Source organism: Aotus nancymaae, unplaced genomic scaffold, assembly GCF_030222135.1.
Source record: "Aotus nancymaae isolate 86718 unplaced genomic scaffold, 86718_ANA_hifiasm-v0.15.2.pri h1tg000077l, whole genome shotgun sequence".
Lineage (NCBI taxonomy): Eukaryota > Metazoa > Chordata > Mammalia > Primates > Aotidae > Aotus > Aotus nancymaae.
This window is the reverse complement of record NW_026988492.1, coordinates 8,004,330-8,019,686: the sequence shown is the minus strand read 5'-3', so window position 1 is coordinate 8,019,686 and position 15,357 is coordinate 8,004,330.

Sequence of the window (15,357 nt, the reverse complement as noted above, 5' to 3'; positions counted from 1 at the left end):
ACCAATATGGCTACTTAAGTTTAAATAGAAGAGCTTTCAGACATTTCCTCTACGGCAATAAAATCTGTAGTATCCATTTTGTATTATGAAAACTTAGTTTCTGACCAGCCGAGGGGAAGAAGACGGCCTAGAAGTGGGCATTTGGGAAGCAAGGAGAAAAGAAACCAGCTGGATTCAACAGGGAAAGAAGAAGGGGTGGGCACTCCAGGCAGAGCCAGTCCTCCTGCTTAGGGCCTGGGCCTAGGAAAGCCAACTAGGGGCAGGAGGGATGAGCCCGGTCTGTGGATGCCTCTGGGGGTACCTTGGGTCAGCAATGGCCAGAGGTATCTGGCCAAGCTGTATCTGTGGCCTCCCTACCTTTGGGCGTCTTCTGGTCACCAACGTGCTGCAGGTCAGGACTCTGGAATCAGATTTGGCAGGCTCCAAGCATGGGTGTCTGGCGCTGCTCCCACCTCTGGCTCATGGATCCCAGAGTGCAAGATGACTTCGTCCACTGCACCCCCATCTGGCCCCGCTTGGGGCTGGCATTGGGGGACAGCATGTTCCAGGAGCCTCTGCTCCTCTCTGCTGTGACCTGCGCCTTTGCTGGACGCCCACTCATTGATGTCAAAGTCGAAGAAGAGCTCCACAGAAGCCCTGTGCCGGCCCTGCCTGAGGCTGGCTTGGGTGCACATGCACAGGTCAAGTGGTCTCTATGGGGCTGCTCTGCTCTTCTGGGGCAGCTTGGGCCTCTGCTTGTCCCCATGTCTGCAGAGCTGAGCACCTTCTGCCTCTCCCCAGGAAAGGCAACCAAATGGCACCAACTTTAGGCACTCACTGAAGGCTCTAAATGAAAGCCACCTAATGAAGACCGGTTACCCTGCCAACCACCTGGCATTCTGCTTAGGAGGAACCAATCAGGATGTGAGTTCCCTCTAGGCGTCGGCCTGTCATTTGTGAGATGGAAGCCCGGGCACTGGCTCACAAAGCCCGCCCTCCCAACTACCCCACCCCACCTTTCATTTATTGGTAGCTGGTAGCAACTTTCTTTACTGTGAATTATAAATATGAATTCTGGCAAATTTCTGTATCCTAATGTACCTCATGCACTACCTGACTTTCAAGGACCCTCACTCCCCATGGCCTCTGAGTTTTCTGGAAACTACACAGAATGCAAATTTCTGCAGGTGCTTTCAGAAAAAACAGTGCCATGAACTGAGATTACTCTGTGATCTTTTGATCTACATGATATATATAATTGATATGATATATGAAATATTTTAATACATATTCACGTTTATATTCTTAATTTTAAATGCACATATTTAAGCAAATTAAGGATGAGAACATTTTCCAAAATTTATATACTAATACATCACATTTTTCTAATGATCAATTTGATAGAACAATTTCAAATCTATGGTTTCAACAAATTGGGAGGCTTAGGTAAGAGAAAACCACCATATAATACAAGATTTTCAATGTGATCATCATTACTTTTTTTTTTTTTTAGATGAAATTTCACTCTTCTTTGCCAGGCAGGAGAGCAATGGTGCTATCTCGGCTCAGTGCAACCTCTGCCTCCCGGGTTCAAGCAATTCTCCTGCCTCACCCTCCTGAGGAGCTGAGATTACAGGCATGCGACACCATGCCCGGCTAATTTTGTATTTTTAGTAGAGACAGGGTTTCCCCATGTTGGTCAGGCTGGTCTTGAATTCCGGACCTCAGGTGATCCGCCCACCTAGGCCTTCCAAAGTGCTGGGATTACAGCCGTGAGCCACAGCACCTGGCCCATTTCTACTTTTAACTAGCACTTACCCAGTAAATATATTGTGAACTGCTTCGTGACTATGGTAACTTATTTAAACTTACTGATCCTTTCTTTGATTATCTCAAAAGTATTTATAATACCAATTTTATAAACTTGTCCAAAAATTAAAGGAAAATAATCCTTCTCCATATATCGAACAATCACAAAATTAAATACATTGTGTACAGATTTTTACTTACATTACTGAAGTCCCATAACAACTTGTCTTTAAATTACAGGCATTATTCCTAGATTTTTACACACTTACCTTATGCAGTCCTCATAACAATCCCACCTTGTACAGATGAGCAAACTGAGGCTCAGAGGAGTTAAAAACACACTGACCATCACATCATAATGAGTGATGGAACTGGGATTCAAATCCACTCCTCCCTGCCTCAAAAGTGGTGCAACTTAACAAAGACCGAGTTACACCCAGCACGTGTAGGATCAAAACATGTGGATTCCCTTTCTCTACCCTCTTCTGTGTGAATTTCAATGGTTTTCAGGGCCTCAGAACAATCCTAAACTCCCTCCCAGGTTGCCTTTCAGTGGATCAGTTCTCCTTGGGGATGATGAGGAATCTACATTTTTGGACCGCAAGCATCTATAAACAGTTATGTTGATCATGAAATAAAAATTTCTAGGCCATAAGTTACTAACTGTGAATTGCTTAGCTTCTCTTCTACAAATAATAGGCTATTCTATGCTAAAAAAAAATACAGGATCCACTGAATTTTTGCAGAAAGGTTTGAAACGATGCCGCAGGAGCACCTTATTGACAGCTGTGCAGGAAGACCAGCTGAAACACACAAAGCAAGAGCGCCTCCAAAGGCCAGGTGTGGTGGTTCTTGCTTGTCATCCTAGCAAAGTGGGAGGCCTAGGTGGGTTAATCACTTGCGACCAGGAGTTTGAGAACAGCCTGGGCAACACAGTGAGACCCTGTCTCTATTAAAAAATCATTTTTCATGATTAGAAACAAGAAGAATACCTCTAACATTACTTCAGTATAGAGCTCTGGTCTAGAATTGAACGTATGAAATTGTGAGTCCCAGAGCCAGTCCTCTTGCTCAGGGCCTGGGCCTAGTAAAGCGAACGAGGAGCAGGAGGGTGGAGCCCCAGGCTGTGGCTGTCTCTGGGGGGAACCTTGGGTCAGCAATGGCCAGAGGAGCTCCTGAGACCAAGCGGTATCTGTGGCCTCCCTACCTTTGGGCGTCTTCTGGTCGCCGCTATGCTGTAGGTCAGGACCCCCGCATCAGATTGGGCAGGCTCCAAGCAGAGGTGTCTGGCGCTGCTCCCACCTCCACCTCCACCTCCTGGATCTCAGAGCAGCAGGACGGCTCCGCCCACCTCAGCCTGAGCTGGCCCCGCTTGGGGCTGGCACTGGGTAACAGCTCCACTGTGGCTACTTAAGTTTAAATAGAAGAGGTGTCAGACGTTTTCTCTACAGCACTGAAGTCTGTAGCATCCATTCTGTATTTTGTAAACTTAGTTTTGGCCACCCGGGGGAAGAAGAAGAGGTCCCAGAACTGGGCACTGGGGTAGGGAAGAGGAAGGAAACCGCCAGACACAACAGGGAAAGAAGAAGGGCTGGGGACTCGAGGCAGAGCCAGTCTTCCTGCCTGGGAGCTGGGCCTAGGAAAGCTAAGTAGGGGAGGGAGGGAGGAGCCCCAGGTTGTGGATGTCTCTGGGGGGAACTTTCTGTCAGCAATGGCGAGAGGATCCCTGAGGCCTAGCGGTATCCGTGGCCTCCCTACCTTTGGGCATCTTCTGGTGGCCCGTGTGCTCCAAAGCAGCGGAGTCAGGCACTAGAGCCATCTCCGTCTTGTAGATCTGAATCAAAGCTGAAGGACGGCTCCGCCCCCTCACCCTGAGCCGGCCCCGCCTGGCGCTGGCATTGGGGTACAGCGTGTTCCGGGCGCCTGTAACTCCTCTCTGCTGGGGCTGCGTCTTTGCTGGCCGCCCACTCATTCATAGATGTCAGAGCCGCAGGACGGCTCTGCAGAACCCCAGCACCGGCCCTGCTTGGGGCTGGCTTTGGTCCACGTGCGACAGGTCAGCGTGGTTTTTATGGGGAGCCTCTGCTCTTCCCGGGCACCTTGGGCCTTCGCTTGCTTCCAGGTCTGTAGGCTCAGCACCTGCCGTCTCTCCCCAGGAAAGGCAACTGAATGACACTAACTTTGAAGGCAGTAACTGAAGGCCACCAACTGAAGGCCGGTTGCCCTGCCAACCAGATCGCGTCCTGCTTAGGAGGAACCAATCAGGCTTTAAGTTCCCTCCACGTGCGGCCCTTCCCCCACGTGGGAGCCCAGGCACGGGCTCACAAGGCCCCGCCCCGCAGCGGCCCTGCCCCAACTGTCATTCGTTGATAGCTGCTCGCAATTTTCTGCTTTCCTCAATGTGAATTATGAATATGAATTATGTTAAAATTACTGTAACCAAATGTGCCTCATGCACTGTCTGGCATCCAAAGGGTCCTCTTTCCCCCATGGCTTCTGAGGGTTTTTGAAAGTAGAAAGAAGACAAATATCTGTAGGTGCTTTCAGAAAAAAAACATTGCCATGAGTTAAGTCTACTCTGTTATGTTAACATGTGTACATGTTATATACATATATATTTAATGTGTATATATATAATATGTATGCATTCAATAAGTATATATTCAATTTATATGTTTTTGAAAATAACACATATTCATTTAAACTAGCAAGTGTAATAGGGAAATTTCCTAAATTTCATACACTAAGAACATCACATTTCTCCAATGCTTACGTTGATAGAGCACTTTTCTAGATGCAGCCCTTTCCACATGTTACTGGTATTCACCTTCTTTCATCAGACATTTCTTTAGAATTGACTCAAAGCAAGATATGGTAGAGAAATGGAAGAATCAATTAGAGGAGCTGTTCAAGTAGTAGGTGAGACTGATGGGTATACACGCAACTTCAATAAAATGATATATATTGAAGGTACCCGGGGAGAAGTGCTAAGATGAGCTCCAAATCCCTGTATTTATGATGATGCACTCTTTATATTAAAATATTAGTAATACAATAACATGTTCTGCTTGATCTCTCACCTTTAATTTCATGGTTTAATATTCCACCATTTGTATCCTAACTAACCATTTCCTTCATAATCCCCAAGAAATAGCAAAACCACTGAAAATAAACATTTCAGTCTTAGATGTATTGTTGAAAGAAGTGTGTCATTGATGCCTCAGTTTATTATTGTGGGGCCAAATTCCCAGTGAGGAAGCAGCATGAGCTGGAATTCATGCCCTTCAGTTGGAAAGATTGCAAATCATTGACTTTTTTTTGGTAAATATTTAAGAAAATTACAATTCTGTTAGTACTGTAAAGGGATCTTAAAATGATGAGGATATATTTGTACTCTGCATGACAATGTACATATTCCTTCTTTTAGTTTAATTCATAAATAGTACTTAAGGAACTTCTGTGGAATAGAAATTCTAAGTAACAACTAGAGTTGAGATTTTTTATAAAACATAAAATGTATAAGCGTTTTGTGTTGTTTGGTTGATTTGAGACAATCTAGCTCCTTTGCCCAGGTTGGAGTGTGGTGTCGTGATCTCGGCTCACTGCATCCTCCCCATCCAGGTTCAACCCATTCTCCTATCTCTATCTCTGAAGTAGCTGGGGGTACAGGCAGATGCTGCCATGGCTGGCTAATTTTTGTATTTTTAGTAGAGGCAAGGTTTTGCAGTATTGGCAGGCTGGTGTCCAAGTTCTGACCTCCAGTGTTCCGCCCACCTTGGTGTCCCAAAGTAGAAACATTTTTAAACATTTGAAGTTGACCTTGACATTTTGAAATGTAGACATTTATCAGGCTCCTGAGTAATTAGACTCTTAGTTATTTGCCCACATTGTTGACCAGGTGCATCTTCTCCAGCAAGACCTTCGACATCATTTCCAGTAGTAATTGACAGCCAAGAAAGCAGGCTACACCTCACCTACTCCTTCCTGGGCTAAAGATCTGAGTTAGTTCCTCATCTTAATTTGGAAAAAATAAATTAAAGAATTCTTCTATCATTAAACACAGCATAGAATAATCAGTTTAAAAAATTATTTTTGATTATTGACATTTTATGCCAATCCCACATTTGGTAATAATAAATATATACGGAAATATTTTTTAGCCAATTAAACTGGAACATATTCTTTTAAACAACTTCATGATCATTTTTGTTTCACTCAGTAACTTTAATGGAATAATAAGGTGTTTTTGATAAACCACATGTTATTCTCAATGATCTTATGATGGTTGTAATCAAAATGAATCCTTTGGGCCTGGAATGGTGGCTCACGCCTGTAATCCCAGCAATTCGGGAGGCTGAGGTGGGCGGATCACCCGAGGCTAGGAGTTCAAGACCAGCCTTGCCAACATGGAGAAACGGTCCCTGTTAAAAATACAAAAAAAATAAAAAAAAAATAAATAAATAAAAAGCTGGGCCTTGTGGTGGGTGCCTGTATTCCAGCTACTTGGGAGGCTGAGACACGAGAATTGCTTGAACTCAGGAGGCGGATGTTGAAGGGAGAGGAGATTGTGCCATTGCACTCCAGCCTGAGCAACAAGAGCACAACTTTGTCTCAATAAAGAGGATTATTAAATATTTATCTAGTACTTACTGTAAACTCAGCACTTTGGGGCACATCAGTGGGTATTCAGTTTTATTATGCTCCCAGAGTTTTTATTTTTCTATTATAGAATTTTCAAACATTTGCTAAGGTAGAGAAAACTTTAATAGCATTCTATTAACTGTTTAATCGGCTTACTAATGATCAACACCTTGCCAATTGTTCCTCATCTACACCTGCACACACTTCCCCCATATTCCTCATTATTCGCTTGAGGTATAATATGCATATCCTCAGTTTTTTAGAAAATTCAAACATTGTTTTATTTCATCTACAAATATTTCTGTATGCATTTTTAAATGTTAATGATGTAAAACACAGACCCTTACACCCTAGGACCTTGAGACAATTTAGACATAACTCTTAATGCATCAAATTTAATATTCAGTCAGTTTTCAAGATTTTCCTCATCTTGTAAATTATTATAATATCATTATTTTATAGTTATTTTAATTGGGATCCAAATAAGGACTATACATTAAAATTGGATGGTAATATGCCTTAAATTTCCTTTGATATTTTTGAGTATATCACCTGCATCTTTTTTTACTTACACTCTTTTGGTTTCTTTAGTTTTAATTGAAGAAACCGGATTCTTCATCCTGTGGTGTTTCAACACTCTGCATTTTCTGGTTGCGTTCTGTGGTGTTATTTATGTAACCTGTGCTGTAGTCTGGACGTCCCGTGCAGTCTCACTGAGAGGGTTTGGCTCTGTGTCCCCACCTGAATCTCATCTTGAATTATGACTCCCTCGTGTGGTCCGAGGGATTGGGTGGGGGTGATTCGATCACGGGGGCAGTTACCCCAGGCTGTTCTTGTGATAATGAGAGAGTCCTCATGAGATCTGGTAGTTTGATAAGCGTCTGGCATTTCCTTTTTGCCCACTCTCTCTCCTGCCTCCATGTAAGATGTGTCTTGCTTTTCCTTTACCTTCTGTTATAATTGTAAGTTACCTAAGGGCCCCTCAACCATGCATAACTGTGAGTCAATTTTTATAAATCCTTTTATAAATTACCCAGTCTCTGGTAGTTTCTTTATAGCAGTATGAAAATGGACTAATATACTCACGTTGAGATATAATCCCCAATGTTGGAGGTGGGGACTTGTGGGAGACATTTGGGTCAAGGGGATGGATTTGTATAACTTGGTGCTGTCCCACTGATAGTGAGTTTGTTCTCTGGACATCTGTTGTTTAAAAGTGTGTGGCACCTCCCCCGCTTGCTCTCTTGCCCCCACTCTCTCCATATGAGAATCCTGCTCTCACTTCACCTTCTACGCCTTCTGCCATGAGTGGAAGCCCCCAGACAGGAGGTGAGCAGATGCCAGCACCATGCTTCCTGTAAAGCCTGCAGACCTGTGAACCAATTAAACCTTTTTTCTTTATAAATTACCCAGTCTCAGATATTTCTTTATAGCAGCAGAAAAACAGCCTAACACAACACATATCTCTGCCTCCTGTATTTCTGTAAATATAGAGCTTCGATTAGATTTAGAATTGATTTATTTGGCAAAAATACTTGAAATACTGAGGAAACATCTGTTTTGGTGAATTGCCGCTATTTCTTCTACAACTACACTTATGTTCCATTTGAATTACACTTCGTGTTATCCCTTTTCATTTTGTTGTTGCACTTTCATGCCTGTTGACCAATTTTCTCTTTTGATTATTCATTTTCCTAAAATGTCACGTGGGCTTCTCACTGGGAGACAAGGAGGCAAGACAGTAACATTCTTTGCTCTCTGTGTAAAGTCAGTGACCGATGTGCAGTGATTGGCAACAGCATATTTTGAAAGAAGTGATGGGTCACTGATCTTAATTGCATGTGTTATTTATGTTGTGATTTGTGGACTGAAGTGCTCACAAAAAGTTTGTACTTTATGTAATTACTCACAGTTAAAATCCCACGGTAACTGAATTTGGAACCATGTCGGGGAACTCACGTTATTTAATTAAATCATTGTTATTGGAAATAGGTGGAGCATTGATGACCTGTACTGTTTTTTCCCTGATGGTTTCTTTTCTGTCTGCAATAAACATTTACTGTTTTCCTTATGTAGAGTTTGAAATTGTCTATCAATTCTAGAAATATTTTAGTTCTGGTTGCTCATGTGAATCACCCTTTCTATGACATTTTATAAATGAGCTTCACTGGTGCAGAGTATATAGGGCAGCTTTTGGTTTCTATGTTTTACTTACACATAATGAAATCAATTAATAACTTTCAATGGATTACTTGACTTTGTTTTTATATTTTAAGTAGATACATTATCTAAAGGTGTAAAAGTCTGTATTTTCCATTCAGGTATTTGTTTCTATTGTTGTTTTTGCTATTGTGTGCATGGCTAGAGACCGCAGGATAATGTTGAATCATATTAATTATAATACTGACTTTAATGGTATATCAGTCATGTCTCTTTTCTGATTTTGCTTCTTTGACATCTGGGGCTTTGTTGACCCTGGAGGGACTGCCCCTCTCAGGATAAGCTCATTCTTGTACATAATGAAGAACTTTCCTGCCTGTATGCATTCATATACAAACAAACCAACCCAGACTTTATACCCCCTTCTTTATCTTCTCTTCCTCACTCTTTTTTCTTCTTCATCTCTGTTTATCTCTTTTGCAGTCTCTATTCTTTCTTATCACTCTCACATTTCTGACCAGTATCCTGTTTCACTAATTTCCTCAGGACCAGTTAGCAGGCTCTTCTATCCAGAAACCGATGACGTCATTCAAACTAGACAATTCTAAGCGTGATTGCCCTGCCTTGCTTGTTCCTTCCCATGGAAACTGCGATGAAGTTTCTTGCCCATGTTTCCCCCTTTTCCTCTGCCTTCTGAGTGACCTTGATGTTTCCCTGTCCTGCTCCTTGTTGTGTGCTGTGCCTATTGTTTCCAGGGAACTGTGAGTAGTAAAATCAACTGCTTCCCTCATTGACAGTCATTTCTGCGCTTGTGTGTCTTACCATTACTGATTAAAAGAAATCCTGGGTACCATGAATGTAAATGACATTTCAGTTCGTGCTGTATCATAAAATATATTTTTTTCTGTAGGTTTCTGATAACTTTATCAGTATAAAAGCATCTTCCTCAATTGTGAGCTTCTTAAGGGGTTTAAAATATTTTTAAGAAGGGGTGGTGTTGAATTTTACCAAGAGGCTTTTTGACATGTATTGACATAATTATTTATTTCTATTAGTTTTTCCAATAAAAATGATACTGATTCTATAATAGGTTAAAATTTAGGATTCTTCAAAGGCCCCCAAGATATACTAGTTGTGAAAATCTAAATCACCATATGTAGATTTTCATAGCAAATATCTGGGGAACTGTTCCACAAGTATTAATTCCTCTCACCTACTTTAACAATATGAATGGATGGAAAGTGGAGAAGACTGCAGGAAGCTGCCGCCTTGCACTCTCCCCTACCTTGCCTTTGACAGTCATCTGTATGGAGAAGGAAATAATACCAACTCTTCACCTGGGTTTAGAGTAGAAATCTTTAGGGGGTCACCAAGACAACTGACCAAAAATCTCCTGGAACTAATAAGGAGTTACAGCAAAAATGCAGCATACAGGGTTGATAGAGGAAAGTCAATCGCAATTGCTTTTTCACACACCAGCAATGAGCAATTAGAATTTGAAATTAAAAGCACAATACCATTTATGTTAACATCCCTCCCTCCAACGGAATACTTGGGTATAAATCTAACAAAATATATAAAATATCCATGAGAAAACCTATAAAATTTCATTCAAAAAATCAAAGAAGAACTGAATAAATAGATATTTTATGTTCATCAAAGGGAAGGCCTAGCATTAATGAAATGTCAGTTCTTCCCAACTTGCTCTATAGATTCTACACCATACCCATCAAAATCTCAGCAATTTATCCTGTTGATATTGACAAATTGAATCCAAAGTTTATACAGAGTCTAAAATTAAAAAATAAAAATTAAAAAGAATAGCCAATACAGTATTAGAAAAGAAGAAAGTCAGGGGACTAACACTACCCAATTTCAAGATTTCCTGGAAAGCTACAGCAATGAAGGCAGTGTGACATTGGCAAAAAACAGACAAATAAATCAATGAAACAGAATAGAAAGCCCCAAGATAGACCTATATAAGAATTTGACAAAGGGGCACAGGCAATGAGGAAAACATCGTCTTGTCAGCAGGTGGTGCTGGAACAACTGCATATCCAGATGCAAAACCAGAAACAAAGAATCTAGACACAGATCTTACATCCTTCACGAACTTTAACTCAAAGTGGATCATAGACCTACGTGTAAAACACAAATGTATAAAACTTCTAGACAACAATATAGAAGAAAATCTAGACGAACTTGTGTATTGCAGTGACTTTTTACATACAACAGCAGCAATGGATTCATCCGTCAAAGAAATGATTCATAAGCTGGACTTTGTGCATATTGAAAACTTTTGTGCACAATCAGGAGAATGAAATGACAAGCCATAGACTGGGAAAAACCATCTGCAAAAGACATGTCTGATAACATACTGTTATCAAAACATATGCAGAACTCTTAAACCTTAGCAATAAGAACATGAACAGTCCAATTTAAAAAATTGACAAAAGACCTGAACGGACACCTCACCGAAAAAGACAAAGATGGCTAATAAGCATAGGAAAAAATGCTCAACGTCATATGTAAACAGGGATAGCAAATTAAAAGTGATACTGCTACATACCCATTAGAATGACTAAAATTCAACACATATGGTGGTGCAGCAAATCACCATGGCACACGTTTACTTATGTAACAAACCTGCAGGTTCTGTACATGTATCCTGGAACTTAAAGTAAAACAAGATTAAAAAAAATTTTTTTAAAAAGAAAAGCCCCATTATTGCTGCATCTGACATCAAAAGAACATAATATAACTAACACTGTAGAGTTACTGATTATAAAACTTAATGGAAAGCAAATTTTCCTTCCGTCCTATTTCAAGCATATGCTCAAAAAAATTAAGAACATTCTGCCGGTTTTAATTACTAAATATCTTCTTTTAAAACTCAATTTGTTTCATTTTAAATTTCCATTTAGACGGCAGGGGTGTCCAATCTTATGACTTCCCTGGGACACACATAAAATGCACTAATATAGCGACAGCTGATCTGCTAAAGAAAAATTGCAAAAATATCTCATAATTGTTTTGTGAGTCTCGCTCTGTCTTCCAGCATTGAGTGCAGTAGCACAATCTCAGCTCACTGCAGCCTCTGCCTCCTGGGTTCAAAGTATTCTCCCACCTCAGCCTCTGGAGTTGCTAAGATTTCAGGCATGCATCACCACGCCTGGCTAATTTTTGTATTTTTAGTACAGATAGGGTTTAGCCATGCTGGTCAGGCTGGTCTCAGACTCCTGACCTCAAGTGATCCTCCAGCCTTGGCCTCCCAAAAGTGCTGGAATTATAGGTGTGAGTCACCACACCCTGCCAAGAGCTCATAACATTTTCATATTTGTTGGGCAGGATTCAAAGCGGTCCTGGGCCACCTGCAGCCCATGGGTTGAGACAGCATGATTTAGAGCTTACTCTTCCCCACATACTAAAACATACCATTAATTATCTTCCTTAATTTAAAAAAATGTATTATTATTTTCCACTCATTTTAAGAAGATTTCAAGGAGTTTTACAGTTTAAAAAACAACAAAAACAAAAGCAGAGCCATGGAAAGAAACTAAGAAAATGTAAAAGGGCTATCAGAAGCCAATCTGAAAGAGAAGAGATATAGGTCCCAAGAGCCAAGGATAAATTGGGCATTAAATGTGTCTCTGAGGGAAAACATTCCAGATTGAAATATACACATATAAGACTGCCTTTGCCTGCCCCTACATTCTTATTTACAGGATACTCAGAGCATTGTAATAAAACAGAATTCAAAACCTGACTAAATAACTTAATTTTTACTGTTATCCAAGCATTAAAAAAGCCAAACCAAAACAGCGTGTGTCCAGGACTCCAATCAATCAAGCAACGGGGTCACAGAGAAAGGGAACAGCCTCTGCTTGTCATGTTTTCCGGTTTTCCTCTCTGGATTTTCCTGAGAATCCTGAAGGTCGCAGAGGTAGAGATAGAAAATGTATCTAAGGTCACCAAGACTTCAGAAGGCATGGCATGGTGAAAGCTATTTTTAATTATAGTGTGGATCTCAAGAAAGAGTGACTCAATAATCTTTCTAGAAATACCATCATCAGGAAGAACGTTTTACTTTTATTCATTTATTTTATCCATTTGCTGCTTCTGAACATGGATGCTTCCTGCCTCTTGCAGGGCATAGGAGGCCTCTTGGCTACCACGGGGAGGGGACGACCTAGTGGAGTCGGGAGCTCCTGATCGTCCAGGGGCAGTGGTGGTGGCTGCAGCAGCAGGACGGCATCGGGTGGGGCAGAGAAGCCGCCTTGGGCGACTTGGCGGGAATGCTGCTGCTGTCGGACACCAGAAGGGAGCCGGGACAGGCTGAACTTGGGGGCCTGCGGGGCCTGGGGCGCTCCCGGCTCCTGGTGGTTCTCAATGCTGCCTTCTTATCCTGAAATGGAATGACGGCAGCATTCATTATTTGAAAATTTTTGAAATTTTCAACTTATTGTTATTAATTAGTAGAGACAGGGTCTCACTCTGTTGCCCAGGCTGAGTGCAGTGGCTTGATCTGGGCTCACTGCAGCCTCGACCTCCCGAGCTCAAGCGATCCTCCTGCCTCAGCCTCCCGAGTAGCATTCTTTATTCTTGACGAAACAGTCCCAGTGGACAGGACATGCCATAGATATGTGAGGTCTCTGTCTGCCGCCTGGGGAGCCTCTGTCCCTCAGTCACTGAGACTCCTGGTTGTTCATGAGCTCATCTTTGCTCTGGAATAGGGCAATGACTCTAAATGGCATTATTATTATTAACTATTATTTGAGAGGTAATCTTGCTGTATCACCCAGGCTGGTGTCCAGTGGTGCCATCTAGGCTCACTGCAACCTGCGCCTCCCAGGTTCAAGTGATTCTTCTGCCTCAGGCTCCCAAGTAGCTGGGAAGACAGGTATGTGCCACCATGCCTGGCTAATTTTGCTATTTTCAGTACACATGGGGTTTCGCCATGTTCACCAGGCTGGTCTAGAACTTCTGACCTCTGGTGATCTGCGCACCTTGGCCTCCGAAAGTGCTGGGATTATAGTCCTGAGCCACTGCAACTGGCCTTTTTTTTTTTTTTTTTTCTTGAGACAGGATCTTGCTGCGTCACCCAAGCTGGAGTGCAGTGGCATCTCAGCTGGACTCACTGCAAACTCTGCCTCTAGGGCTCAGCCATCCTCATGCCTCAGCCTCCCGAGTAGCTGGGATGACAAGCATGTGCCACATTGCCCAGCTAATTTTTGTATTTTTTGTAGAGATGGTTTTTTGGCATGTTGCCCAGGCTGCTCTCCAACTCCTGGACTCAAGTAATCTGCCCACCTCGGCCTCCCAAAATGCTAGAATAACAGGTGTGAGCCACCTCACCCAGACAGCTTACCTTTTCTCAACTGCATGGAAGTTGGCTGGTTCACCGGGTATAAAACGAGCTCTGTAGTCTCTATTTATAACCTGTGTCCCAGGTTGTGATGAGATCAAATCAGATACATATGTGAGTTCTGAAAAGAAAAATCAGCAGTGTGTGCTATTGGTAGAAACCAGAACACCAAATTTGGCTAAAGTCTAATAGAGGCATAGCCCTTGCCCTGCCAATACTGGAAGAGATCATAATTGATATTTATATAATGAAACATCCCCAGGCAGCTGGATCCAATCCCTCTGTTTTAATAATTATCATTCCAATTTACATTTCATCAGGGTTCCAATTTATTTCTTCCTTTACCTAATAGTTTCTTACTTCCGAAGATTAAATTTGGAAGTTTTTTTTCAAATAAAGTGCTTTCTGATTTGGTTTTTATTTGATTTAGTTTATTTACTTAGTGTGATAAGCTAATTAACTTGTGATGTACTTTAAAAAAAAATTTCTGAACAGGCGGCTTGGGTGTTGGTGTTCACATATAGTTAAGTGAGTTCTGTTCTGGGATTCTTTTATTTCTTTCAGCATTTTTATATGCTTTCCTTCAATTGGCAGTATAGAAATAATGAAAATAATAATAGCTTCAGGATTCTCAGGGGGAAGAAGCTGAAGAGATTGTCAGCCTTGAGAAGATAATGTGAACATTAAAGAAATACAACTTTTAAAGGCCTGCAGTGGCTTTCAATAAAAGGTTCAATAAGTACCAAGATACAATTGTTTTGACCACTGGCTGAGGGAAAAAATGAAAGGGTGAAAGAAGTGAAAGATTGCTAAAGTTAAGCACCCGCCTGTCCTAGCTCGGTGACATGCTATTGTCACAGTTACTTAAGGTTGTCCTGAATCAGACATGAGAAATCTTCAACAGAATTTACAGTCAACTGAGAGATTATGAACTAGATCAGTAACTAAATCATCATTATTAGGTATGATTTTAAGATGGATTTAAATGAATCCTCATTAATCTATTGGGTTGAAAAATGTTATGGAGGATATCATTCCAATTTACCTATTATTTTAAAAGGTATATTTCCCTCCATCACCCTGGGCATGAATGTAGTACATTAATGGGGAACATAGAAAATGCACATTTTTAGTGTAACCCTTTTTTTGTTTTTGTTTTTTCTCTTTTTAAGACAGGGCCATTATCTATCACCAGGCTGGAGTGCAGTGGCATGATCAAGTTCACTGCAGCCTTGAAATCGTGGGCACAAGCAATTCAAACACCTCAGGCTTTCGAGTACCTAGGAGCACAGGTGCACCCCACCACGCCTGGCTAATTTTTCTATTTCTAGTAGATATGAGCTCTCACTACGTCCCCCAGGCTGGTCTGGAACTCTGGAGCTCAAGCAATTCTCCTGCTTCGG